The 26874-nt window shown below is 40.7% G+C and overlaps 2 long non-coding RNA genes across 2 annotated transcripts; both read left to right on the plus strand.

Moving 5' to 3' along the window:
• The first annotated feature begins 1403 nt into the window (after window positions 1-1403).
• On the plus strand, window positions 1404-17191 carry LOC119733335. Its single transcript, XR_005271783.1, has 5 exons — window positions 1404-1694; window positions 7695-7875; window positions 13853-14561; window positions 15063-15361; window positions 17124-17191. It is a non-coding gene; the product is annotated as an uncharacterized LOC119733335 (long non-coding RNA).
• Window positions 17192-21870: 4679 nt separating this feature from the next.
• LOC119733336 lies at window positions 21871-23231 on the plus strand. The gene is made up of 4 exons (XR_005271784.1): window positions 21871-22116; window positions 22267-22345; window positions 22713-22791; window positions 23080-23231. It is a non-coding gene; the product is annotated as an uncharacterized LOC119733336 (long non-coding RNA).
• Window positions 23232-26874: the final 3643 nt, after the last annotated feature.

A 26874-nucleotide genomic window follows, 5' to 3' on the forward strand; every position in this document is an offset into this window, starting at 1 on the left:
CCCAACCAGAAACGGCCTTTGTAAGTTGTATTTTTTTTCCAGTTAGCTATGGCTTCGGCCTACTAGCTGTTTACAATTTCTTAAGTCAATGGACACAGCGAGACATTCAATGGGGCCCAACTGGGAAAAACTGCAATAGATTTTGCGATGTGTGCCCCCATGATATTGTGATGAATCGAGAAGACTTCGAGTTCTGTTACAGAAAAAAAATGCAGAAAACGCGTGAACATCGTGACAACAGTTGTCAAAAAAAGAAGTAACTTGAACCATTGATGCACCTGATGTGACCGATTGCTGAGAAAAGTCACCGCATACACTCACTGAATGATAAATGTTGTCCTCGGAGGAATGATTCTGCATTCCTTTAGTGTGACCCTCTGTCTCCGTATTCACATCTCGAAAAGAAAAAAAACACCTCGAGAGAAAGACGGTTTTAAAGAGGGGATCTTCTTGGTATATCAGTTTGGAAAACACATCGGGATCTAAAAGGCAAGACACAACGAGCTTTATTTACCATGACCAAAAAGGACACGAACACACAGACTAAACCTCCGAATTAATTACCACCCCAAGCAACTACCAATCCTTAAATCTTAATCAGTCTCTCCAAGTCATTACCATTATATTTATATTGGCTATGACTAATGCACGGCCATCTCATCCATTTGTATTCCAATTGTTAACACACGCCACGATTCTAAATTTCAGCCTCCAGGCCTATGTGATTGTAATCATTTTAGAAATTTCGGAACATTGCGAGCAAGTTTTGGTGAGCGGGCTATATCCCCCGATCCACCATCATGGGGGGGGGGGGGGGGGGCTTTCAGCTGCTTAATAATGGCGTCGGATACCAGGGGCGTCAATCGCTTCTCAAAAGTGGGGGAGGAGGGACATACCTTGATCAGAACTGATGGCGCGAAGCGCAAAGCCCTTACGGCGCGGCGTGAGGTTCAGGGCCCGCTTAAGGGCCCCCAAAAATGGATTATAAAATGCTCTGTGGTCTCTGTATGTGTGCGTGTGTGGGGGGGGGGGGGGGGGGGGGGGGACAGGTCCCCCTGTCCCCCTCCCCCCCCCCCGCCCCCAAGGATTGACGCCCATGCGTGATACTAAAAATAATACAGTTTATTCTCAAATTGCTTTGGAATGCCGGGGAATTGCATCATCAAAAAATCCGAGGGGCATGACGCAACCCGGTCAAACAATTTAAAGAAAAAGAACTGACAATTATGATTATTTCGAGGAGGAAAAATAGGGAAAAAAAACATTCAGTTTCAATACATTGTTCGGTTGTTCCTTTTTCATAGCCCCTTACAAGATCATAAATGGTGCAGCGGTACGTATAACTACTTTTTTGCACAAAGCACGTGCCTCGGCCTAGTTTCAAATTTCACACGTCACGCGCATGCGTACTCTATAGGTCTCCATCTTGCTTGGTTTTCTTCGACGGATAGGCAACGTTTTGAACCCCTAAATATCTCATTTTGACCGATGCATCATGTCTCAGAGACCCGTTCATGATATTTCTTAACACGCAAAGAGTCATTTTTGCCAAGAATTTATTTGCAAACGGTTTGTAATTTGTGTTTTGGATCCATGGAAATCATAGAAACGGCAGTTTCGGCAGACTGCCAGACTGCGTTCAGAGCGACGACATTCGGCCCATCTGATAATGTGTCGCTGCATAGGTAAACGAGGTGAGTTTCGAGAAAGCATAATTATGTACCATGTACATGTAGTCAATTTTTGTAATGATTGTTGAGGGTGGGCGGGGGGAGGGTGCAGTGGCGTGGCCAGGAATTTTTCATGGGGGGGGGCCGCTGGGGGGCTGGAACATTTAATGGGGGGCATCATGTAGATTAGCCCCATAAATGTGGCCTATTTACTGGACTGCCTCCGTAAACATAGGCCACACATCCACATGTACAAAAAACGTGTCGACTTTGCCAAATTTTGATTTTCACATTTAGGCATACTTTTTACGTTTTTTTGCTTTAGAAGCATTCTCACCCTCTATATAGGCTAATCAGAAAGTGCTGCCTTTTTCAGATGTCCATTTTTCGTGAAATTTCCAGATACATTTGCACACGTTTGCGTATCAACATTTCAGCATGAAATTTCACAAAAATTAAACATCTGAAAAAGGCAGCACTTTCTGATTAGCCTATATAGAGGGTGAGAATGCTTCTAAAGCAAAAAAAATCTACAAAGTAAGCCTAAATGTGAAAATCAAAATTTGGCAAAGTCGACACTTTTTTTGTACATGTGAATGTGTGGCCTATGTTTACGAAGGCAGTCCAGTAAATAGGCCACATTTATGGGGCTACATGTAGATCAATGATAATTTTTTTAGAAACTCAAAATCTCAGTGGAGGGGGGGGGGGGGGTGCGCGACTGGGGGGACAAGGTTTCATGGGGGCCATGGGAGGGTGGTTGTGGGAGGGGCAGGGGCCGGGGAGGGGGGGTGTGTGGAGGGGGGGGGGGTAGTTTACCTCGCATTGCCCTCCATGACATTTTTACAAGGCTATATTTCCCTTACCCAATGTATGGTTCTCATTTCATTTCCATTCTGTACTGATAATGTAGACATTGAGTCATTGCAACTGAACCTGACCCCACACTTTATGCTCTTGCAATAACAGATCTCAAATGTCAGTCATTGCAAAAAATGTTGAAAAGAATAGCACTGCAACCTGAATCCTCCAATTTCAATATGATTTTGTGCAACCCCTAGGGAGTTAAGGGGAAATTAATCTGGGACAGCGAGAGACATTTCCAATCTTGTTAAGTACTTAGAAAATTTGGAAAGATTCCCATTTCTGGCCATCACTTGTCCCCCTGTGCACAAACCCTATGAGACTGGTCTGAAAATTTCCTAGTGTTTTCTTAGTAAATACTTCAATAGTTCCCTGCTAACTTTGACTTTTTAGGACATATCACTTTTTTTATGGCTGGTATAGGTCCCTGAAGGGAAAAATTAGTGATAGCCAGATATATGGGAATCAATCTTTCCAAACATTTTCTTGACAGAAGGATTGGCCATAATTATGGCCATCACTAACTTTTCACTTCAGTGACCGATCAGCCATCAGAAAGTGATTTCTTTTTTAATATTGTCATAAGAAGTCAAATTTTGCAGGGAAAATATTGAAGTAGGCCTATATTTACTGAGAAAACACTTAGACATTTTCAGAGCAGTCTCATACGGTTTGTGCACAAGTGTTGGCCAGATATGGGAATCTTTCCAAATCATCCGCTTTGAACAGCGCCCCCAATAACCAGATGGTGTTGTAGCAAATGTGTTGTAAAATGACCGAAAATTTGGGACTCTCAATTACACTGTGTATGCTGATACTACATGTAGTAAAAAGTCTAGATTTCACGTGTTCAGGAAATAATTACAGTAAAGGAGGACAGCTTGCTAGTATCAGACACATTAATTGGGCTGCCCTGTTTAATGACACGTAAGTATGCACAGCAAATATCAAGTGAAAAAACTTCTGATTTCAAATTCAACATATGTTCAAGCATGGAGAAATAATTTCTCCATGGTTCAAGAATGACAATTTTTTTAGAAACGCAGTGGCTGTTGTTACGGCAGTACACCATCTAGTTCCCTGACCTAATAGAGCAATATCAGGATCTTTGGCTGTTGGGAACCCGACTATCAACCGTATGATTCTTGGGTTTTTGTTTGCCTTAAATTTCTTCCCAAAGCCAAAGATCATGAAGAAGGTAATGAAATCTACTTCAATAAAAAGTGTAGGATTGATTAAAAATATGAATTAAAAGTATATGTAAATGGAAAAAAAATGAAAATAAAAGAAAAGAAAATAAGGTTTGGCATAGGAGGATGCATTAAGTTATGCAACTTGCTCATCACGGCTAGCGGGGTGAAAACATTCCAAGGTGAATGCACTATCATGATGTGTGGTACGTTCAAGCTTTTGTTTTCACCTCGCATTGACCCTAGGTCGCAGGCAACGTTGTGTCCGCCTATCACGGATTTGATCCTGGAACCCTCAGTCAATAGCATTTGTTCGAACTACCAAAGTACTCTGTTTGATATGGTGCAGTTTATTGCGGTATACATGTAGAGTTTCGATGACCAGTGTTTTTGCAGTGGTGTGAACCTGAGCCCCCAATCGTTTTCGCTCTTTCATCAGCATGCCAGTACAGTGAACATGTGCATGTGAGTGTTTTACCATGATGAATCTTCGTCTGGCTGCGCACGTACCTCAGACCTTCGTTGCTATTTTGGACATGGCAAGTCAACTTGACCGTTTGCTAGCTCGACTCAAACCAACTTGACTGTTTACCAACTGGACCATTGTACCAACTCTTCCGCTGACCAACTCGACTTAACTTTCGAGTCCACTAGACTGTTGGCCAACTTGACCGTTTGCCAATTTGACCATTTGCCAACTCGACCGTTTGCCAACTCGTCCGTTATACATGTGTGTATGCATCTCGACATAAACCTTGGGTTGCGTGATTTCAAATCATCAAAAGAAAAATAATTTTGTATCTATTAATAGATTGTATCTATTGTCAATTAATTTTCCTTTCTCTGAAAAAACAAATGGGTAAATAATTATGTCGGGCATGCAGAAACAACAATTGCGAGTACGCATGTTCCATGTTGCTGCGTTGTGCAAAGCAAGATTGAACTGTTCTTTTTCCGTATGTCACGATGGGCCATCTGACATTGTCTGGCGGAGATCATGTGGGCCAGCTAGGACACGGCTGACCTCGTGTGGTGAACCTGGAAAGAAAATCATAATTTTTTGGAATGATAAAGATTAAAAATCTGATTCAAAAATCAAATTGTTGTTTATTTAATAAGGATTCCAATGATATGTTTAACATTTTTGACACTAAAAATTACTTGTTTCACTGGATTTTGCGACTCAATTGTTATATTTCCAAAGAGCAAACTCGTAATTTTAGTAAACCAATTTAAAATTTATTTATTTTGTTGTGCCATTCTATTTCAATGAACACAATTTTTAGGGTTGTTAAACAAGAAAAGAAAGCATACTGACCTCTCTATTGTCTGACTGGTCTGTTGTCCGACAGGTCCGTTGTCCGACTGGTCGGTGGTCCGACTGGTTCTGTGACCGACTGGTCCGTTTTCCGACTGGTCCGTTTTCCGACTGGTCCGTTGTCCAACAGGTTCGTTGTCCGACTGGTCGGTGGTCCGACTGGTTCTGTGACCGACTGGTCCGTTTTCCGACTGGTCCTTTGTCCATCTCGTCCGTTGTCCGACTGGTCTGTTGTCCGACTGGTCCATTGTCCGACTGGTCCCTTGTCCGACTGGTCCCTTGTCCGACTGGTCCGTTGTCCGACTGGTCCCTTGTCCGACTGGTCCATTGACCAACTATGGTCAGTTGTCCGACTGGTCTGTTGTCCGAATGGTCCATTGTCCGACTGGTCCCTTGTCCGACTGGTCCGTTGTCCGACTGGTCCCTTGTCCGACTGGTCCGTTGTCCGACTGGTCCGTTGTCCGACTGGTCCATTGTCCGACTGGTCCATTGTCCAACTATGGTCTGTTGTCCGACTGGTCCATTGTCCGACTGGTCCATTGTCCGACTGGTCCATTGACCAACTATGGTCAGTTGTCCGACTGGTCTGTTTTCCGACTGGTCCGTTGTCCGACTATGGTCCGTTAATTGTCCGACTGGTCCGTTGTCGACTGGTCCGTTTCCGACTGGTCTGTTGTTCGACTTGTCTGTTTTCCGACTGGTCCGTTGTCCGACTATGGTCTGTTGTCTGACGGGTCGGTTGTCTGACTGGTCCGTTGTCCGACTGGTCCGTTGTTTGACTTGACCGTTGTCCGACTCGTCCGTTGTCCGACTGGTCTGTTGTCCAACTCGTCTGTTGTCTGACTTGTCCGTTGTCCGACTTGACCGTTGTCCGACTCGTCCATTGTCCGACTCGTTCGTTGTGTCATCGTATACACAAAAAGGACACATGTACACATGTAGCTCGTCTCGCACCTCTGGAATGTTTGATGGGTAAAAGCAACATTCTTAGCACCAGTGATGATGTAGGTCTCGAGGCAGGTGTCAGTATCGAGACAAAAAGTCTTGAGATCTTGTGGGGTCTCGAGCATACAAAACCTTATTGTTCATTTTGGAAAAAACCACAAAAAATTCTAAAATAAACGTATATGATCTGATCATATCTGACTTAATTACTTTTGAAAGTTCGATAGACGGTGCTATATCGAATCCGAGGAACGAAATCAAATAGTCCGGTACCCAAATGTCACTGCATTTTTAGTAACGCAAACTCCCTTGCGGTACTTGTGTATCGCATGCATCGAGTTGATCAAGCGCAACCATGTCGGCACATAAGCACTCTCGAGTGATAAAGTTTAGTTTCAAAGACCCCACATGAATTCCATGACCGGAAGGCAAACAATTTGAAGCACTCTGCGATCTGCAGATTTGTGCCTGCACGAGTTTGGCTCTTACAAGGCATCTCAGCCGAGTTAATGAGGCAAAGTATTGGGGTCAAGTGGCTACGGCTAGGCCACGGACATGTCGTGTTCTTCCACATGAATGTCGTTCTGCATTTCTCTGTTAAGAAGAGCCTACGGTCAGGCACACATTTCCGACACCAATTTTGATTCGGGGAAATTCATACCATACTTTTCTTTTGCTGTTGACTTGTGCTTTTACTAGTTCAGACTAAGTTTGAATAAACACTCTGAAATGATATTTTCCTCAATAAAACTATGAAAATCAGCTGTGGTAAAAATGTAGGTCCTCTCTGTATTAAAGCAGGCGTTTTCAGTAATTCACTTTTTTTAAATACTTCCCCAGACAGCATATCTTTAGACCAGAGTATTTGTACCAGGACATGTGAATAATCATTCCAATTTTATTATACATGTACATGTAAAATGGAACTTGAAATATACAAAAAGGGACAATATGAAGAAACATTTGTTGAGATGTTTTGCAAAGGTGATGCAAATTTTTACAGTGCAATGACTCAGGAAGTTTAGATTTTGATTTTTGGGTCAAGTTACTTCCAAGTTACCTGGACGCTTTCTTTTTAATTCAAGTTGAATTTTAAAACAGACGAGTTGGCAAATGGTCGAGTCAACTAAACTAAACCTTTTAGTTCCAGTTGGTTAACAAACAAAGTTGTCTCAATAGTTGAGTTGGCACGACGGTTGAGTAACTTGAGTTGGCAAATGGTTGAAGTAGTTCAAATTGAGTTATTGGCAAACGGTTGAGTTGACTGTAAACCCTGACCAACTGCCTTTTGTTACGATTCAAATTTTGCATCCAGTTGCAAGACATCCTGTTACGATACCGGAGTTTGATTGGAACATTTTCTAAAGAGGGGAGATGTACATGACATTTCATTTCAGCGTGCGTCAGCCATAGATGGTGCATTCACATAGAGGGTGATAGTGATGAACGCGATCACGCATGCGCGATCATGCACACGAGTCTGTTGTAGATTATAATTAACCCACTGCTGCAATAGCCGGCTGCCATTAGAGGGCATTTTCATGATGAACTGCTCCCACAAAGATTGGGAATCATTTTGCGTTGGAGATAAAACCGTGAGTTGACCGGAATTATACTTATGAGGCATTATCATGCTCATATGAGCAGGTTGCAGAAGTTTGTAGGGCCTTACTTAACTTAATGTGTGCCCCTCTGTATTTTCTACAGACACCAGGACACATGTAAGCTGCATTGGTGGGGAACGTAAGCCAATTAAGTGTCTGGCAAGGCATGCATCATATCACGTCCATGGGAGATGTGGGAAGGATGGCAGCACAGGTATGCGATTGTGGGAGTGGTGTGGAACCCTGAAGCCACCATCATAAAACTTCATGGCATCAATCCAGAGGTGGGTCCTGTCTAAATAATTCTCATTTCATTTCCTAATTTCTCTAAATTCTGTACTAATACATGTAGCCCCAGTAGTGGGAGCCAGATAGACTTATATTTCTGTCACTACACATCGATTCAGAGTCTGTAGTAATGTTGTGCAAACCTAGCTGACCTGAAACCGATTGGACCCAAAATAGACTTTGGTTCGGGTCGAGCCGGTTTTTTTTCCCATCATTTCAGTCGAGTCAGTTTCGATTTTGCATTTGCAACTTTTGGGTAAGGTCAGGTCGGGTCAGGTCGGTTAAGCTTGAAATAGACTGAAATAAACCAAATCAGTTTTGACATTCACGCGGTTTAATATAATATTGCAGCTAGCGCATGGAGTATATAAATATATTTACATGTAGTTGCATGGGTGCATTAGCATTTTACTTGTGCTTTAGAACTCGGAAGTGTGCGCTGTTAAGCCACCTGCATTTTTGGGTGCTGCTAATTGAGTTTGGGTGCGTCGATATATATCTTTATGTATACTTGGCACATCATTTGGTGATATTTGTAGGGAAGTTCAAGTTCACGTGCTCTAGCCAAATCGGATGCCGTTAACACCAGATCATTTGCGACTTGTCTACTTACGCTAATCCAAATTTCCTAATTCCAAGTCAGACAATTAAATACAAATTAAAAATAAGCTACTTGAAAAGCCTTTGGCATTGTGCTGTTAGGGTGCAGAAATTATCTTCACTGGTAAGAGCATTTTGAGTTTTGTGAACGAGTTATTTGTGACTTGCAACATGTGCAAACAGGTGAATTTTAGAAGGATAGTTTTGTTGCCTGCATGGACACTTCCTGGAGGTCCGATTGAATTTTAGTGAAAGTATTTCCACCAGTGTTGTAGTCAAGTACCAAAACTCGAGTACCAAGTTTTCCTAGTACACACAGTGCCGAGTACGGGTTGAGTCTGAGTACTTTTTAGTCGAGTCCTGGGCCAAAAATCCGAGTTCGAGTTTTTCAGAGTCCGAGTATGGGCCGAGTACGAGTACACAGATAACGAGTACATCCCGAGTTCATTTTTAAACTAAAGCACTATGGAAATTAGCACCGTTACTTACATGTGATATGTAAAGTACATTTGTAATTACCCAGTATTCCAAGAAATTAACACGTACACATATTAAAAAGTGTTGTTTTTGCAGGAATTCTTGATTTATTGCGTCGAAGGTGCTTATTGAAGTTGGAAGTTGTTCCAGGCTTCTCTGAAATTGGCAGCCCAAATGACTTGCATACTGCGCTGTGCTGCTTCTGTCTGATAGTGATCCTTGTGATCTCTAACACCAAAAAAAATGGCTCCGGTTTCTGGTATATGCGCGCGCGTGTTGGCAAAATGAAAAAGGTTATTTTCCTGCTGCTGCACAATTTTAACGTGTTTTTAGATGGGGTTATGATCGAGAATAAGGGAATAACAGTGTGAGGAGCCGGTCTTCACTGCGTGATAATGACCGGGTGTGGGGGTGACCACTGTTAATGGACCAAGACGAAGTCGAGGTCCATTAACAGCGTTCACCCCCACACCCGGTCATTATCACGCAGTGAAGACCGGATCCTCACACTGTTATTCCCATTAATAAATACCTTTATAACGAAATAAACAGTTAAAATGCTCCAATTTTGTGACTTTCTTTCGGTGATATTTCCAGACTTTTTTGTGTTCATGTTCATCGGCCATATTTTAGCTTAACAGCTATAACGACGTAAACTCAACAGAAACTGCTGCCGTAGCGAAACAAATTACAACAATGTTTTCATATCTTTACCTGATGGAGGAAGCTGAAATCTCGTTTACACATTCCTTGTGTCCGGAATTACAAAGATGCTTGGTTTAGGAAAGGTAAATATGTCGGTGGGTGAAGTGTTCAAAGAAAATAAATCGTAGATCTACGTTTTCGTCGTAAACATCCATATACTGCACTGCTGTACGATGTCGTTTCAAAACTTCCTTACGCGCGCACACGCACGCATCCCTAGCAACTGTGTTGCGTATCCGCGCGTCAGTCTCACGCGATGGGGGTTGAGCGCATGTACAGTGCTCAATTGTTAAATGCTACCGCAGGACTGTTACTATATTTTGACCAATCATTGGCTTGCATGGGGCTGAACGGGGCTGGATCAATGCTGGTTCAGGGGCCATTTATTCGCTTGATCTTTGAAGCCGGTCTATTATCACCGTTAATGCCCGGCCACGTGATCGAGTCTCGACCAATCAGAAACCATCAACTCTCCAAGGTATTTATTAATAAGCTTTATGTGGCCTCTCTGGACTCCCATATATTTGCACAAAGTTCAGTTTAGCACCATTTGCAATCATCAGCTGACATATTTTGAAGCCAAAAAAAAAATTTAAAAAAATAAATAATTTCTTGACTTGTTGTTCATTCACAATATGTTGTGTTCAATGTTTATTCATTTAGTCTGTCCGATCTATAACCACAAATTACACAATGAATTAGGATATACTTTCCTAGAATAACATGTACATGTAATAGTTATTTTCTTCATGGTATTTAATGGTACCACCCTGCACTGCCTGACCTAAGTTGAAGGAGCCGGAGCCGTAGATATTTATTACACCTCCCCTCTCCCTGAGGCCCCACCCCCTCCTCCTTCCCCTTTTTACTTGCTTCTCCCAAAGTCCTTGCCACCACAAATGGTGTCAGAAGTGGGATATTGCATATGGGCATCGAAGAACAATTGGACGAGAATAAATTTGATTAATTTTAAAACATTTGCACCTCCCATTGTGAGCGTGAGTCTGTGTGGATTAAAACAACTGCTGGCTGGAGACGCTATTGGTTTGCGTTATTTGACCTGCATTTTATTTTGTGTGTTGTAAATAAAATTATTTGCATAGAATAATCATTTACTGTCTGTTGTACATGTAGTTGTGAATTATTTCTTTGTTGAGTTTGCAATTGCACCTCCGCTGGAGGTGCTATATTGTCGCTGTGATTTGTGTTGACTGCTGATTGTATTCAATCGATAATCTTACTGGAGAACAGGTGAATAAAACAAAACAGGTGCATCTGATTAACACATGGGCCACCCCTTGTAGCATCTTGCCTACGTGGCCTGTTCAAAAGCAAGAGGAGGGATAACCTCATGCGGCATTATGGGAGGTCCACCCTTCCCACCTGGACCACCTGCAGAGGCATCTCATGAGCTTGGAGCAGACGCCTCTTAGCAATGCTTAGCTGAGCCACCAACATGCAGACCAACATGCAAGCAGCAGACCAACATGCAAGCGAGCTAGGGCAATCATTGGGATGCTTGCATCAGGCCAACCCAGCATCATGCCCCTAAACCCACAACACACAGCCAATGCAAGGAGGACCAAGGGCTTCCAAAAACAACACCTCAGTCAGCTGCAGCGATGATGAAAGCAACCTCAGCTGAAGCCACCTGGAGCTTGCTCCCGGGATGGTGCCAATATGTTCACAGGTACGTCCTCCCTGTTCCTTGATGAGGACGTCCAAAAGTCTGAGGGGAAGTCCTTGGCCTGTCTCCGACTGCTTCTCTTAATCTACTCATGGATGATCCAGAGATCCTTCAGATGACATCGAGAACTCCAGCCCCTCCAGCCATACCAGCTTCCATGTCCCTTCCAGCGCCCTCCGGGGACAAGCCATTGGCCCTGTTGAAGGCCCACGAGCCGTCATCAGCTACAGGTATAGTGAGGACATTATAGCTGAGGATGACGTTGACGCTACACCAACGCGGCGTCACACATCTTCAAAGGCGGCCAGTAACGTGAAGAAGATGTTTCTCAAGACCGGCCGTCTTGGAGGGGAGGGTGACGATCAGGTACCGTCAACAATACTATAGACAATGACAGAAGCTGAACTCTGAAGCAAGTCCAGCAAGCCAGGGTGTATGAGATGATTAAGTGAAAGCATCTCGCCACCAAATGAATTACCGTGAACAATTTTTGTGTTTGATTTAATGTTGCTATTATCGTAAACTAATAAAGTGAAGTTTATTTGGCCTTATTGAACAGGGACCACTCAGGCCTCAAATGAGCAATGGGGCTGTGTAACGGAAATTAGTTTACTGACACGACCAACGTATTTTGTTTACTGTGTACTGCTGCAGCACGTACGTGAAGTACCGTGTACTAGCTAGCGCATGGAGCAAGTTGGGCGCAATGTTTCTCTTGTGCATACAGTAGAGCACGGAAGTGTGCGCTATTGGGCACCTGCATTTTTTGGCGCTGCTTATATATCTAGTATCTAGTTTAGGTGCGCCGGTAAATCTTTATGTATACTTTGCACATCATATTTGGTGATATTTGTAGGAAAGTTCAAGCTGGTTGCTATAAACTCAAGTGCATAGGCTCTAGCCAGATCGTTTGTTACTTAATTGTCCCCTTATGCTATTTATCCAAATTTTCTAATTCCAAGTAAGACAATCAGAAAGCTACTTGAAAAGCCTTAATTAGGTTGTGGCAATCGTCTTGACCGGTAAGAGCCGTTTGATTTTTATGAATGAGTTACTTATTTGTGACCTGCAAACAGGTGAATCTCAGGAAAAAAACCTGTCATTATAGTGTGATATAGTTTTGTTGCTTGTCGGACACCTCCTAGAGGGCCGATATTATTTTGGTTGTAGTATTTGCACCTCTGGAGGGAGAGTGCCGAGTACATACATGTAGGCCTATACCGTAGCCTCAGCCAATTAAGAAACCGAAAACACTTGAATACATGTACTATTTCTTTTATTCATTAACTATTTCTTGTTATTGTTGATATTTGTATTTTGTTTTAATAAATAAATTCTTCAATTGTTGTTCATTTACATCGTGTGTTCAATTGTTTATTCCTTCAGTCCGTCCGATCTAACCATAAATTAGGATACACTTTCCGAAATAAATGTCCGCACAGGCTATACTTACATGTGGCTTGTAACAAGTATAGCTTGTAGTAATTTTCATCGTGGTGATTAATGGCGCCACCCTGCGCCACCTGACTTACAGTGAGTTGCGGGAGCCGGAGCCGGAGATATTAATGACACCTTCCCCCTCCCTGGGGCTTAATTCATTCCCCTTTTTACTTGCTTCTCCCGAAGTCCTTGCCACCAGGCTAGCCACAATATTTTACAATGGAGATTGGTCACTTTGTCAAAATGCAAACTGTATGGCTATATAAATCCAAATATAGCTCATGAATGTATCAAATCAATCAGACTAGAGATTGTCACTTCGTCAAGTAAAAAAAACTGACAGTGTCGCACATTAATTACTTTGGGAAATTAGCAACTCAAATTGTTTAAAATCTCGGTTTTGAACAGATTCGTCACTTCGCCAAGACGGTGACAATATGTACTGTACATGTACATGTAGTATATGTATTAAATGTTGTATAGGTACATGTTTAATTGTAAGTACTCGCTAGTACAATCAACTTCTGTGGGAGGGGATTTGGAGTATTTCCTTTTATTTTTTTCACAGAGTTCAAAATATCTAAAAGCTCTAAAAGATTCAAGGCATGACAGGTTTTTTTTAATCGTTGTAGAAGACATTATTTGATTCAGGGTTCGAAATTAGTGGTAGACCACTAGCCAAATGCTAGTCAAAACAGCGTCGGGCTAGTCAAACTATTCCTTAACTAGCCCGGCTGGTGAGTAAAAATTATTGGGAAACGGCAAAGATGAACGTACATCAAGAAATAAATCATTAAATTCAGAAAGAAAACCCCATCAATTTGTGTCTAATTTTAGCAACTGTTTTAAAGGGTTAAATTATCAAAACTGTTTATCAAAAACACTGAGAAAATTGGCTCAGAATTGAGCCTGAAAATACGCCATTATGTATTTGAGATAAGACAAAAAAAGCGGGCTTGTAAAAATGACCGCAGGCTAGTTAAGAGCCCAGCTGGTTACTGAACAAAAAAGTTAACGTCGAACCCTGTTATTCCCATTGAATTGTCTGTTGCTTTTTTCCCAAGTGTCCTCATCTTCAATCAGGCTGACAGGAACCCAATCTACTGAACTTCACCCTCCATTAACCTTGGTCACAAAGCTTAAGAGGGTACTAGAATTACAAGGTACATGTAGCTATACGTGTAAATCATTATAACTCTAACCCCTGGGTATTTTTACTAGACTGCTAGAAAGTATTCTGAATCCACCAATCTACCTATTGTGTCATGCATGCAAATGTTGGCATTGTTGACTGCTCAGTATGGAGGTGTCCTGAATCCATCGATATTCTGCGGTACTGCTAGCCTTACAATCCTCAATCCATCTAAATTCCCCTGTTTTAGGTACGTATTGTAGCTGAATCCGGCCGCCGAAATACTCCAAAACAGGTGAATGGATTTTGATGGATCCAGAGTGGTAATAGGGTTAAGTTGCATGGTCTCAGCTAACAATATTTTCCAATTATTCCTTTACCAGCGGGACAATTCTAGTGTCAAAAGCTGAAGAATTTTGGAAGCTGGTGTTACAAATTAATAAAAATTTAGTCACTAGTATCCATAATTTTGATTGGATCAGTGGGTGAAAAGAGATCAGATTTTTGAACAGATATCAGCTTGATGCATTTTCAATGAAAAAAAAAGGCAGGCTGATTTTGTGTTTCTTTTTTATTCCTCTCAAAGATTGTTGAATGCCTCTTGTGAGAACAATAAGAGGAACACAAGGATACACATTCAGGTAAGCTAAAAACTTGTTCAATTTTAATTTACAGGCCACTTACTCATCATTGTAAAATTATATGTGTTTGGACCTGAATAAAGTGAACTGAATATTCAATTTTTAAATTGTTTAGTTTTACCATATAAAATAATAATTTTCAGTGATATTAAAATTGTCAAAACAATTCTTTTGTTTTCTTGAGTCCCGAACTATGGCATCACCTTTTTTGTGCAATGGGCTTACCCATACATGTATTAAAGGGGATGTTAATTTGGCCCCATATGGGGCCAAATTCATCCAGACTCATCTTCATGATAAACACATGAACATACATGTACGAACATATGTATGTACATTTTATGCGGATAGTTTCACCTTGTTTGTGGAATTAAATATACATGTAGTTTTGATGCATTTTTTTTCAATCCCTGAATTGTGAGTCCAATTAAGTAAACTTGTTTTTGGCTATTAGCATGTTTCTGTTAATTATCTCCTTTTGTTTGTCTGTGGTATAATGAGGTTGCTAACAGGCGACGGCCATCATCTTTGTCCTGGTCTTCTACGACATGTCCATTTTCCAGAGGCCTAGGATGGACGTTAGGATCATCCATGCTCATCGAAGAGTAGCTTCTTTCAACCTCTCTGCCATCTGCCTGGCATGCCTGGGAGGGACGCCAAAGCACATGGCTACTGAGGACGGCAAAGCACATGGCAACTGAGAAGGTCGGAAGCCAGAGGTCGGAGCTGATGTCCAAGCTCTGACGAAGCTGACGTGTGATAGGAGAGGTCCTGGATGCTGACTGTGCCTAGCTATATAGGTAGGTGATGTGAAGCATTATAGAAAGTACCAGGGATAAATTGTTGATACACCAATGTAAAGTGACAGTCCCTTAAAAGACATTCTAAGAAAAACTGCACTAATTAAGTGAATATTACATCAGTGAACTCAGAGTGTCATCATAAAATGTAAAATTTATAAAAGTATGCAATCCTAAGGCTGCAATCCTGTCATGCTTTGTTGATCCACACAGGAACCGTCATACACCCATTAATGAGTAACTCCCTCAGGTTTAGGCATTCTCCTGATCAGGAGAATACCTAAACCTCAGAGATTTAAATGTAATCATTTGCCTGATCAGGTGAATGCATAAACCTGAGAGAGTTACATGTAAATGTAATCATTCGATAGGTGCGAGGCGGGTCCAGTGTGGATCAACAAAGCATGACAGGATACAACAAGCTAAGGATGACATGCATAGGAAGAAAGTTTAATAGACCCATCATTTGAAGTAGGGACCATATCTGTAGGTCAGTGGCCACGTTCAAATTGATGAAGACCACTGATTTTTCCTTCCAAGGCCCAGTTTCTTTGCTGCACAATTTATTATAAAATGGAATTTTGCGTCGGGGTGATATAAATCAAATTAGGTTTTGCCCTTCACCAACGTTTTTTAAACACTGTATACTCAGTGTTTTTTTTTCCAACTTTCACTCAGGAGGTAACACACCGAGTATACAGCTGTACAGTGACCACAAATTCGTATCCTTGTGGAGACACACACACATAGGGAACAAAACATTGTAAAGGTCTCCACAAGGCAATTCCTATAGATGAATAGGTCTCCACAAGGTTTTCACGAAATAGATATATGGGTTTTACTCAGAAACTAGGAATTTCCAAGGTGGGTTGATCGGTCTTAAATGGAAGAGTTTTAGAAAAGGGATATCAAGTCCAAATTTCAGCCAAGGAAAACTAATTCTGGTAAGAGCATTTTGAAAGTTCACTTTCAAAATTGAACACTTTACTACACGAGAACAAAGAAATGTCTCCACAAAAGGATACAAATTTTAGAATGGGTGTTTAAAAAACGTAGGTGAAGGGCAAAACCTAATTTGAGTTGCTGCAAAATTGATTGCTTCGTCCACGTGTCTTTAATATCCAACAATGCTTACAGACTCACTAGCAACACGAGTGACTCGGAAAAGTGCAGCAGGCCTACGTGTAGAAAGCAGATACATTGTATGCTTATGTCACGCACGCATGCAAATGCACTCTCAATTCTAAACACGAAGTTGAAGACGTCCTTAATTTGTGGATGGTTTGCGCTGTGTGCTAATAAGTGCCCCAGCTTCAGTGCATTGCTGCACAGTCCAATAACCCTTGCACGCGCTGAAACATCGCACTGCTAATTAAGGACGTCTTGAAAGCAAGACTTGTTCTTTTCCAGTGTACTTTCAAATGTCAGTTATTGAAGAGTATTTTTTGTAGTGTAATATGTAGCATTTTTTTAATTTAGTCAGTGGTGTTTTAAATGCTTCGGTGTTTTACATGTACGTAAAAAAAAAATTTTGTGTATTATTTTAATTCAGGAAGTTTAACATAAGAGCGCAACATAAGTTGAAAAAAATTATTAATACAAATACATTGTTTTATGCAAAACTGTAGTTGTACTGACAACTATGCAAAGCTTCAAAATGACAAAAGCTAATACCAAATTACACACACAAAAACATGATGCATCATCTATGGCATTACATGTAGGTTTCATATTAGTTTTGCTTTTTTAACTTCAATTTCAGGTTTTCATCAGTAACCCAGATGCTGCTTTTGATGCCGAAATGCCGTGAATCTGCACCACTTATCAGGTAACTGTAAGATGTCTTGGGCTTGTTTAGAAGTTAGTTTAATTATTTGTTTTTCAGAAATTACTGGTAAATTTAATTTCAGCAAGATAAAGTTAATGATTGGCCGTGCTGGGCATTCCCTGCCCTTATCAAATAATTATTGCATAAAACTTATATGTTAGTGTCAGGACACTTATATCAAGTACCTGCGTATTTTGAAATGGATCAGGAGAGTTTTTGCACCATGCATTGCTTGAGCGTTGTGGTAGCCAATTAGTTATTGTTTGTGTGCCCTCTTGAGACAGCTCTGTTAACAATAAGGACAAAGTTCGCTTGAACTTTCCATTCTGTGTACGGTACAGCACCAGAATTGTCAATAATCCATATATCTGAAATCCGATATTGAGAATATTTGATACATCGATTATCCCTTGTAAAAGTTAAAAAACACAAAGATGGCACTTTGATTTCATAAAAAAGAAGAAGTTAAGTCCAAGTTTTTCACGGCTTTCTCTGGAGCATATTGCAAAAACTTTTTAAAACAAATCTCAGCACTGTCCAGAACGGGCGGTTTCTTTTTGGGGTTTTACATTGCGAAGGACTGCAAATTCCAGCAAATGCAGAGCACAAAGCGATGTGGCTTGGCATTTTGCAATTTTTTTTGAATCGCAAGCACAATGTTGCCGCCAAGTTTTATTTTATATTACAGCAAACATTAATCACAAAGTAAAAGCACAGATTTATTTTGACGATAATCTTACGCATTTTTGATATTTTTGATAAAGTTGTTATACTTTTATATTAACAAATTGCAAGCGGGGATATTGATATGGACATAATATCGAATAATCAAGTAATATCAATAGACGCTGCTTACGTTACAGGCTCACAAGTCTTTTTAGCACATGTGTGTATAATGTTTGTTTACCATTTCACTTGCCTCGTTAATTCAGTTACATTTGGAAGCAAATATTGCCTGCAGATTGACAAGTATTTGTAGGTACAGTAATGGGAGACCCTGACATTAGTTGAATCCAACATGATGTTAAAGTTCATACCGCATGCAGCCGTCATTCTCCAACCGCTCACCCAAATCATGATATCACATGGATAGTCAAAAAGCCAGTGTTGGACTGACGCAGCTGTAGCAGCTTTGGACAACATCGATCTTGTCAACTCTCATGAACATTGCCATCCTCTCATCCTAAGCATAACACTGACGTACATGTATCTTTCGACTAATGCATCAGATGTTTGGAGTATATAGCCCTTTAACCCTTACTCTCTGAGGGTAGTTTACTGCATGTCAGTTGGTTATGCCAATGCCCTCCAGCTGCAGTTTATTGGCAGATAGTTCGTCTTAACAGTGAAGGCTCCAATTGGCAGGAGTTGGAGGCCCTGGATGGTGCCTGATACTGACCAGCTGGGGGCACTCACTTTGTTATCAGAGGACTCTCATTGTTCTCTGTGGCATGTATTGGAGTGCCTGTCCAGTTACCCTTGAAATGACATGGCAGATATTGGAGGGCCATGCAAAAAACATAGGAGATTTTCTTGAGGCACATATTGGCATGCGTTGGAGGGTCTAGTAGGGTAAGGGTTAAGTAAGAGTTAATTGACAATGCTTGGCAATGCGTTGTATTCTCTTGCAAACCCAATTCAGTGAAGAACCACATAGTGATTTTGCCATGAATCCTGAACATACGTCATGTTTGCGAAATGCTGGTAAGATGCCCCACTTTCATGTCAATACAAAATCTCAAGCCACTCACGTATGCATTCAAGGCATCATGTATCTGCACTCTCCATGTGAAATTCGCCAACTGATGGACTTTATTTTGTGATTTACCACTGACATTCGAGTAGGGTGTACACTCCAGCTGATACAATTAACTGTACATTCAACGATCCAACTGAATGCAGCTATATACACCGATCACGTGTAGTTTCTGTCCTTATCAGTTTAATTCATTCTATCTTTCCTTGTGATGGTCAAAAATCTGAGGGTTCAGGACCTGGATGATGGAGAACAACTTTGGAGACTTGCTCCTGGACGACAGTCGTTACCCAGCCGATCCCCAACAGTCCGCAGAGCAACGCTTAGCTCCCCTCGGGGCAACAGTAATGCGGATGAGGGGAGGGCCCCAGCTTCAACCCAACACTCTGTGGATGCATGCTTGGAACTCCTTGGGGAACCGTAACACAGATGAAGGTTCAAACTGGGGAAATGCCCAATTATAACACTTCGTAGAGGAATGTCCGGGAACCCTTCAGGCCAGGCCCGTACGTTGTGCTTGATGAGGTTGTTCCCTACATCTTTTAGTCTCCATCATCACTCAGCATGGGTCCATCTCAAATCTGCAGCCTTCGAGATCTCAGGATGGCGAGGTCTTTTCCTATCCTTTCACTCGCAGCTGGAATTGTGTCATGCATCGAGAGAGCTACCACTTCCAGCAGATTCTGACATGACACCAGCAGCAAATAATTATGCATCCTTTAGTTCTTTTAATCTTGCTACCAGTACTCAGTGTGTCATTGTGGGAGTTGGACTTGGGCAGGCATATTTCCAACAACTACCAAACTCACCATCACGGTGGTTCGGTTTAACCGACTGCCCAGGGTGCTCCTGCTGCATCATGATGTTCACACCTTCTTTGCCTTGGGATACAGCCTCTCGATCCCAGAGCCCATGTCTCTGGTGGACCTTATCCTTCGCTTGGTCGGTGAAACATTGATTGTGACTGTACTGAATACGACCACAGCTAGCCCAACATTCCGGGTCTCCCCCAGGGTGCAGATGAGGGACTTAACAGTCCGTACCGGGGGAGAGATCTGGCCATTCACTCCACTCCACAACACTGCATGGATGAATGCTCAGGTTCCCTCCAGGGTTCCCTAAACTTGGATGAGGGAGTTGCCCTGGTGCTCCAACACTCCGCTGGGGACCCTTCGGGGTTTCCGTAACATGGATGAGGGTATGTGCCAGTGGTGTGCCCAAAACCCTGTGACTGATGTGTGGTGCTCGTATATCATCACGGGTGAGGGAGCAGGCCGGATTGAGGGCCCGAGGGGGACTGCACTGGCGAGTCAGGGTTTGTCAAGACCACAGGCTTCAATGCCCGTGAAGGAGGAGAATTAATCCATGGCTGGTGGTGCTGTCTTATGCAGTGTATGCCATGAACCCGCCCAGTGCAAGACATTGTGGTGCAGTGCGACATTGTGGCGATGCAGGCCAGAGTTCGATGTACATGAGGCTAGCAGGCTTTAGAAGCTTTACAGGTCCTGTATCAGACAGGCAATCCACTGGTCCACGATAGCTCTGAGGTCAGATATGCTAGCACTGAGGAAACACTAGCAAATTACATGTACATGTAATTACTGAAGTTCATCCAGAAAGGGCGGTTGATGGTAATAGACTCAGTGCTGACTCTGAGCTCTTGTTTTTGACTGGGCCTGTGCTTGGGAGTCTGGTTCAGATTTGCTACGCCCCATTTTGCAGACGGAGGTTTCCTCCAGACTAGGTCGGATGTCAAACTCCGCACCTGGGAAAGACCGGCTTAGATATCATCACATCAGATTGGCAGACAGTGCATTTTAAGATACAGTGGCGATGTGTAATCAGTGTCTGCATGAAGGTTGGTTCCCCATCTTTTGGAACACAGCTACCAAGGTTAACTGTTGTACAAGAAGGGCGACCAAGCGTGTTCGGCCAACTTCCGGTTGATTGCCCTGCAGTCATGCCTGTAAAAGTTGCTGATGGCAGCCTTTTGACTCATTTGGGTGCAAGACTGTCCTCTCATCAGTGACTCCCAGAAGAGTGCTAGGCCTGGTGAGGGCTGCTTTGAGCTCACCCACCTGATATGTTGTCCATTGTGGGGGGTGCACGCTGGATTCGGGAAAATATGTATGTGGTGTGGCTCGATCTACAAAATCCTTTTTAACAGCATTCACCAATATGCTATATGCACTGTGTTGGCCTGGGTCAGTGCGCTGCAAGGGTTCATAGACATCATCCAGGATGTCTATATCTGGGAAGGCACAGAGGACTGAGCCCATAGCCATCTGTTCAGGATGGCTGGTTTCTGTGGCTGCTGGTCCAGCTCAGTAGTCACATGTATGAGATGCACTCCAAAAGCATTACCACTGCTCTGCAGGCTGCTGCCCGAGAGTTTTACCCCAGTAAATTACTCTCTGTGACAAGCGACCGCGGCTGGTAAATTGAATCAGCCCTCTTTCGCACCCTCTCAAGAATACTTGGCTGTCAATCAACATACAACTTCTTCAAACCACTGCTCGTCATTCAGAGTATCATTGAAAGATAATAATGCTATATAAGCTCAAGGCTTCACTCAAAGCACACAATGACCGTACACAATCAAACAGTTTGCCATTACTCGATGCACAAACACTTTATGTATTGACTTCGTAAAACCTGTTTCGTTTGATGACAAACCTTTGCAGACAATCAAGATTTCTCTCGTGCACCTGACACAGTGATTATTCCATCTGTGATGACCAGAACACAATCAGGTTCCCATGTAATTGGCCTACGACACTAACAAATCTTGTTCATTAACTTTCACTGGTGGGGCTCTTGTCACATAGCCAAGATATTGTCATAGCACCTCTTTGCGTTGTGAACACTAAGGTTAATGTTCGCTGATTCTGTAACATTCCGTTCTGTGTGCTCAAGTGACTTTTCGACACATCACATGAAATCGCATTTGGTTACCATTTTGATTGCCTCTGTAGGTCAGTCATTTGCTCCGGATAATAAATCTGAAAGCAAACATCTGCAGCCTTACGAGTATTTTGAGCTATCGTGCATAACTAATCTATATTATTTGCACATTCTTTGATAAGACAGGACCGGATGAGTAAGTTTTCCTCTCTCAAAATTCATCAAAAGCCTGTCACACTAGCACAAGAAGAGGAACACATGTTTCAGGTGAGCTAAAAACTTCTCAATTAACTTGCTTTGCAACAATATCTATGTGAATTATGGGTTGAATATAAATGTATGCTATAAGTTTGCTGTGAATATGAAAGCAAATGAAGCTAAATTTCCAAATTCTATCTCCCAAACTTCTCCCTATAGTTGTCACAACTTTTCCTCTATCGACATACGTTGAAAGGCTGTTACCAGTACCACAAAAAGAAGAGCACATGTCTTTCAGGTGAGCTAAAAACTTTTTCAATGGACTTTTATACTTGCTTTTGCAACAATATTTATGTGAATTATGGGTTGATTATAAATTAACCCGACCCGAACTCAACCCATCAAAGCCCAACAGCAGGTGTTGTTAGAATGGGTGCAGTACTGATGGTCTTTTACATTGGGGTTGGCATACCTCCAGACACTAAGTCCAACAGTGTGTGTGTATAATTTCCCATGAGGGTGTTGGAATTTGCCAGGATGGGTAGTACAGTTCCTAGTATTATTATGCTAGGGAGTTAGGGGAGTGCTACAATTTTGCTGTGAATATGAATGCAAATGAAGCTAAATTTCCAACTTCTATCTTCCAAACCTCTTCCTATATATAGTGGTTCTCCCAACTTGTCCTCTATCAAAATTCGTTGAAAGCCTGTCATCTGTAAGCTAAGAGGAACACATGTGTTTCAGGTGAGCTGAAAACTTGTACCACATACTTTGATACTTGCTTTTGCAACCATATTTATGTGAATTACGGGTTGATTATCAATTCATGCTTAAATTTTGCTGTGAATATGAATGCAACTGAAGCTAAATTTCAAAATTCTATTTTCCAAACTTCTCCCTGTATAGTAGTTCTCCCAACATAGTGGAGCCTCAAAAACTACAAAAAGTCTGCAAAATTATGACCTAAAAATCCTTAACTATATATGTATACACGTATGCTATTCATATTTTATATTTTATCTTGAATTTCAGGTTTTCCTGCTCTTACCAAGAAGACGTTGCTCTTGATGCTGGAATGCCCTGAAACTGCGCCACTTTGTGATGACATCAAACATCAGAGAAACTACATCCAAGGTGCCTTGGGCCTATTTAGAATGTACTAGGCTGTTAAATGAGAAAAAAAGGTTAAATGGGCAATTCCATGCTGGTTGACACACAAGACCAAAAAACCCAAATTGATCGTTTGTTCAAGTTTGATTTGCAGAAGTGACACAATATAACGTGGCGTTTTTAAAACTGAAATATAGTCTAGTCCTATGTGCGCACTGTTTTGTGAGTTACGTACGGTACACCATCGCATCAAAGTCCGCAATGATGTCCTGATGACTTATGGATGCACTGGTAAGGAATTTTAATTAGTCTTTTGCTATCTATACAGTAATATCTCAATTTATACGTTACCGTATTGAGGGCGTCTTTGTGAAAATGAATATATTTTTTTCAATTGTTTTCAATTCGAGTCAGATTTTGCTTGTAATATGAGATATATATTGAATGATTTGAAAGCCATCAAAAGTGATTTTATGTAAATGGCTACATTTTCTAAGCAATGAAATATTCTGTTAACTTTCCTTAGCTTGAGTTCTTAAAAGTGTTAAAAAATAATTTGTCAGTAGTTTTTGTTTTTATACTTATTAGGCCAGCCATGAAATATTGTAATAGTATTGGGCATGTGTAATGTCATGCAGTCACTAGCCTTGGCATAATGTAGTGTCAGTCACATTATTGTATAGTCCGTACTTTGTATTTGAGGAATGAAATGAAAAATATATTTGTTTTGCTTTTGGGCACAAGTAGTCAATATTTTTTGTTTTGTTTTGCACTCTGACATGTCTGATGAGATGGGTGGGGTGGGGAAGTTTTCCCTGTGAGAACTGAATTATTGTTTGGCACCAAATAGTTTGATATTCATAATTCTAACGTTGGCTGATTTTATTTGTTTGTTTTGTTGTTGGTTCATTGGATATCTTCGGTAGTGAAAAATACTAAAAGTTCTGTTGAATATTTCATATTTTGCAGGAAAACCATACACTCAAGTGGCAACTTAATTACAGCAGCACAGAGGACACAGCAGAAACAAAACTTGGAAGAAAAGGATTGTAGGAAGACCACAAGAGGAACAAATGAAAGAGGAATAAACAGAAAAGAAAAGAACATGAGGATTTTAATAAGTGAGCAGGAGTTAACACTTTGAGAAAAAGTAGTTAAAATTGAGGTTGGAATTTGAGACCTCAAATTGTTAACAAAGAAAATATTAATATGACATGTATTAAATATGCAAGTCTATTCACACAGTTATTAATGGAGATAACTTTTAATATTTTTAAGGCTATTTTGACAAAGTTCTTATTTCATCTGCTTTATTTTTGAGGTGCTGACAGTATACAAGTTGTTTTTAAAGATTTTCTTACAAGTACATGTACCGCTACAAGTTTTGATCTAAATAATTATTTTCTTGCGTACAGTCACAGTTCGATATAAAAGAAAAGAAAAGCCGAACCTTGACAGGTTTTGATGTCTGTTAATGTCCAATACTGTCTAGTTTCTCATTTGATTACCAATTTAAATTTTCCATGTATATGTACATTCATGTACTATATGATAAATAATGATATTATTATATGGCTATGATAAATAAATGGAATATTGTATCTGTTAACATGAAGATAAATGTAAAATTTATTCTATCATTTGTTTCCTGCGTTTCTTTTAAAGTTGTGTCAGTCATGATAAAGTCTACTGAATATAAAAAAAAAATAATACGCATCAGTACTTAAAGTGTACTGAACAGTGGCGTAGGAAGGTCATTTTGAATTTGGGGGGGGGGGATTTTTGAAAAGGGCACTTGCACATTAGTGTGGAATTGTAGACCCTTTTTTTCTCGGGACACTGCCTCCGTAAAATTGGGGGGGGGGGGGGGTCTGGCACCAATCTGTCGACACTGCTGCTGTTCCAAAACAATGATTATTCACACTAACGGACAGTATAGGGCGACAAAAAGCACTCTTTACAAAATATTTGGGGGGGGGGGGGTTAGGCGCTGGTGAAAAAATTGCATTTGAATGGAAAAGGGCAATATCTTTCGAAACTATATATTGAAAAATCTATATTGGAAAATATTTTTTGGGGGGGTAAAAATGGGGTAAAATATTGGGGTAAATACCTAACACTCTTAAGAGCTTCCAATTCTAATTGCAATTCGACATGTCGGGTTCAAAATGAGAAGTTGATACACATGGTAATTACGTATTTTTAAGTAAGTAAAAATATAGAAATTTGAAGTTACAGTACCTATGTCGATGTGATGACGTCGCGTCTAATATTGTTCTGAATACGCGATATTTCTGCGAATTTGAAACCTGCCGAATGTCTCATATGTCTGTCGATCAGCATGGAATTGCCCATATACTTGCTAAAACTATAGATTTTCTGGTTGCCCAATAAGTTACTGGGTGTTGTCATATTTCTGTTCATGTATGTATTCATCTATATATTTATGTAAATTGAAAAGTGCAACCCATGCAAAGTATTGTAGTAAGCCATTTGTGCATTACAACTTGTATACACAAGTAGTCAATGTAATAATAAAATGAAACAATACGCCTAAAACATCAGTGCATAAACAATTGAGGTATTTGTTTGTACATTAATTGATATTTAGAGCTCACTCCTCAAATTAAATGAAATTTTGGAAATGTTTAGTTGGACACCCTAGTTTTAGTAAATAAAAACTAGTCTCAATGAGGAGCGCCCTCTTTTGCCCATGAATTGCTGATGGCTGCTTAATGAATGAATTAATGCATGATCCACTTGGCATCATAATAGTGCTTTGTTACAAGGTGTAAGGTATGGATTACATGTCAAAATGAAATGAAACCAAATTTGTGTGATGTGAAAGGTGTCATCAAACAAGAAAGTTAAACATTAGTAACTTCTTCCAAATTTATTGATAATTTTTTTGGTAAAATGACATTTTGTGAAACCAAATTCATAATGGGGAAAAGTTATGGGAGGAAAATCAGTGTTTTAAGGAAACAAGATCCCTACATATTTGCTCTCTAAGATATCCTTAAATTTATGGAAAGAAAAGGGAAATGGATAGTGTTCATGAAGAAATTTGAGCGTTCTAAAATTAATTGGCATGAATATCTACCAAGATAGACAGTTAAAACTGTTAGACGGTCTATAGAGGGCAGTATGCATATACTATGTGTAACGTGTTGTAATCAGAGTTTAACTTATTTAAATTTAGTTATACTAGAAAGTATTCCTGAAATAAGGTGTCTCTCTATTAAATTGTAGAGTGGTTATAACTTTAAGAATTAGAAAAGCAAATATTGTATAAGATGCTGTAGGCAAAAATCACTGACAATTTAAGGATGGCCTCAAGTAAAATGCAGGTGTGAACTTAAAAAACTCCATTTTCACATTCAAACAAAAGTTTGCCCTTTTATAGAAACAAATTGTGTGCCCCCCCCCCCCCCGGAAGAATCAATATTAGTAAACATTTTAAAGTAGGACTGGCTAACTTAAGCATTAAGAAATCTAGAATCTTGTAAAGGGAAGTAACTAATGTTTACATTCATCATATTAAACAGAATGGTGTTTATTTGTAAATACATGTACATGAAGTTAAGTTTAAAAAGCAACTGTAATATTAATTTAAAAAAACAAAACGGTGAAATGCGTTTCAAAATAGTGTAGAAGCTACAATAAGTGTATGTAATAAATATTTAAATTTCAGAACCAGAATTTTGGACCTGTGGT

The sequence above is a fragment of the Patiria miniata genome, unplaced genomic scaffold (assembly GCF_015706575.1).
Source record: "Patiria miniata isolate m_02_andy unplaced genomic scaffold, ASM1570657v1 HiC_scaffold_25, whole genome shotgun sequence".
NCBI lineage: Eukaryota > Metazoa > Echinodermata > Asteroidea > Valvatida > Asterinidae > Patiria > Patiria miniata.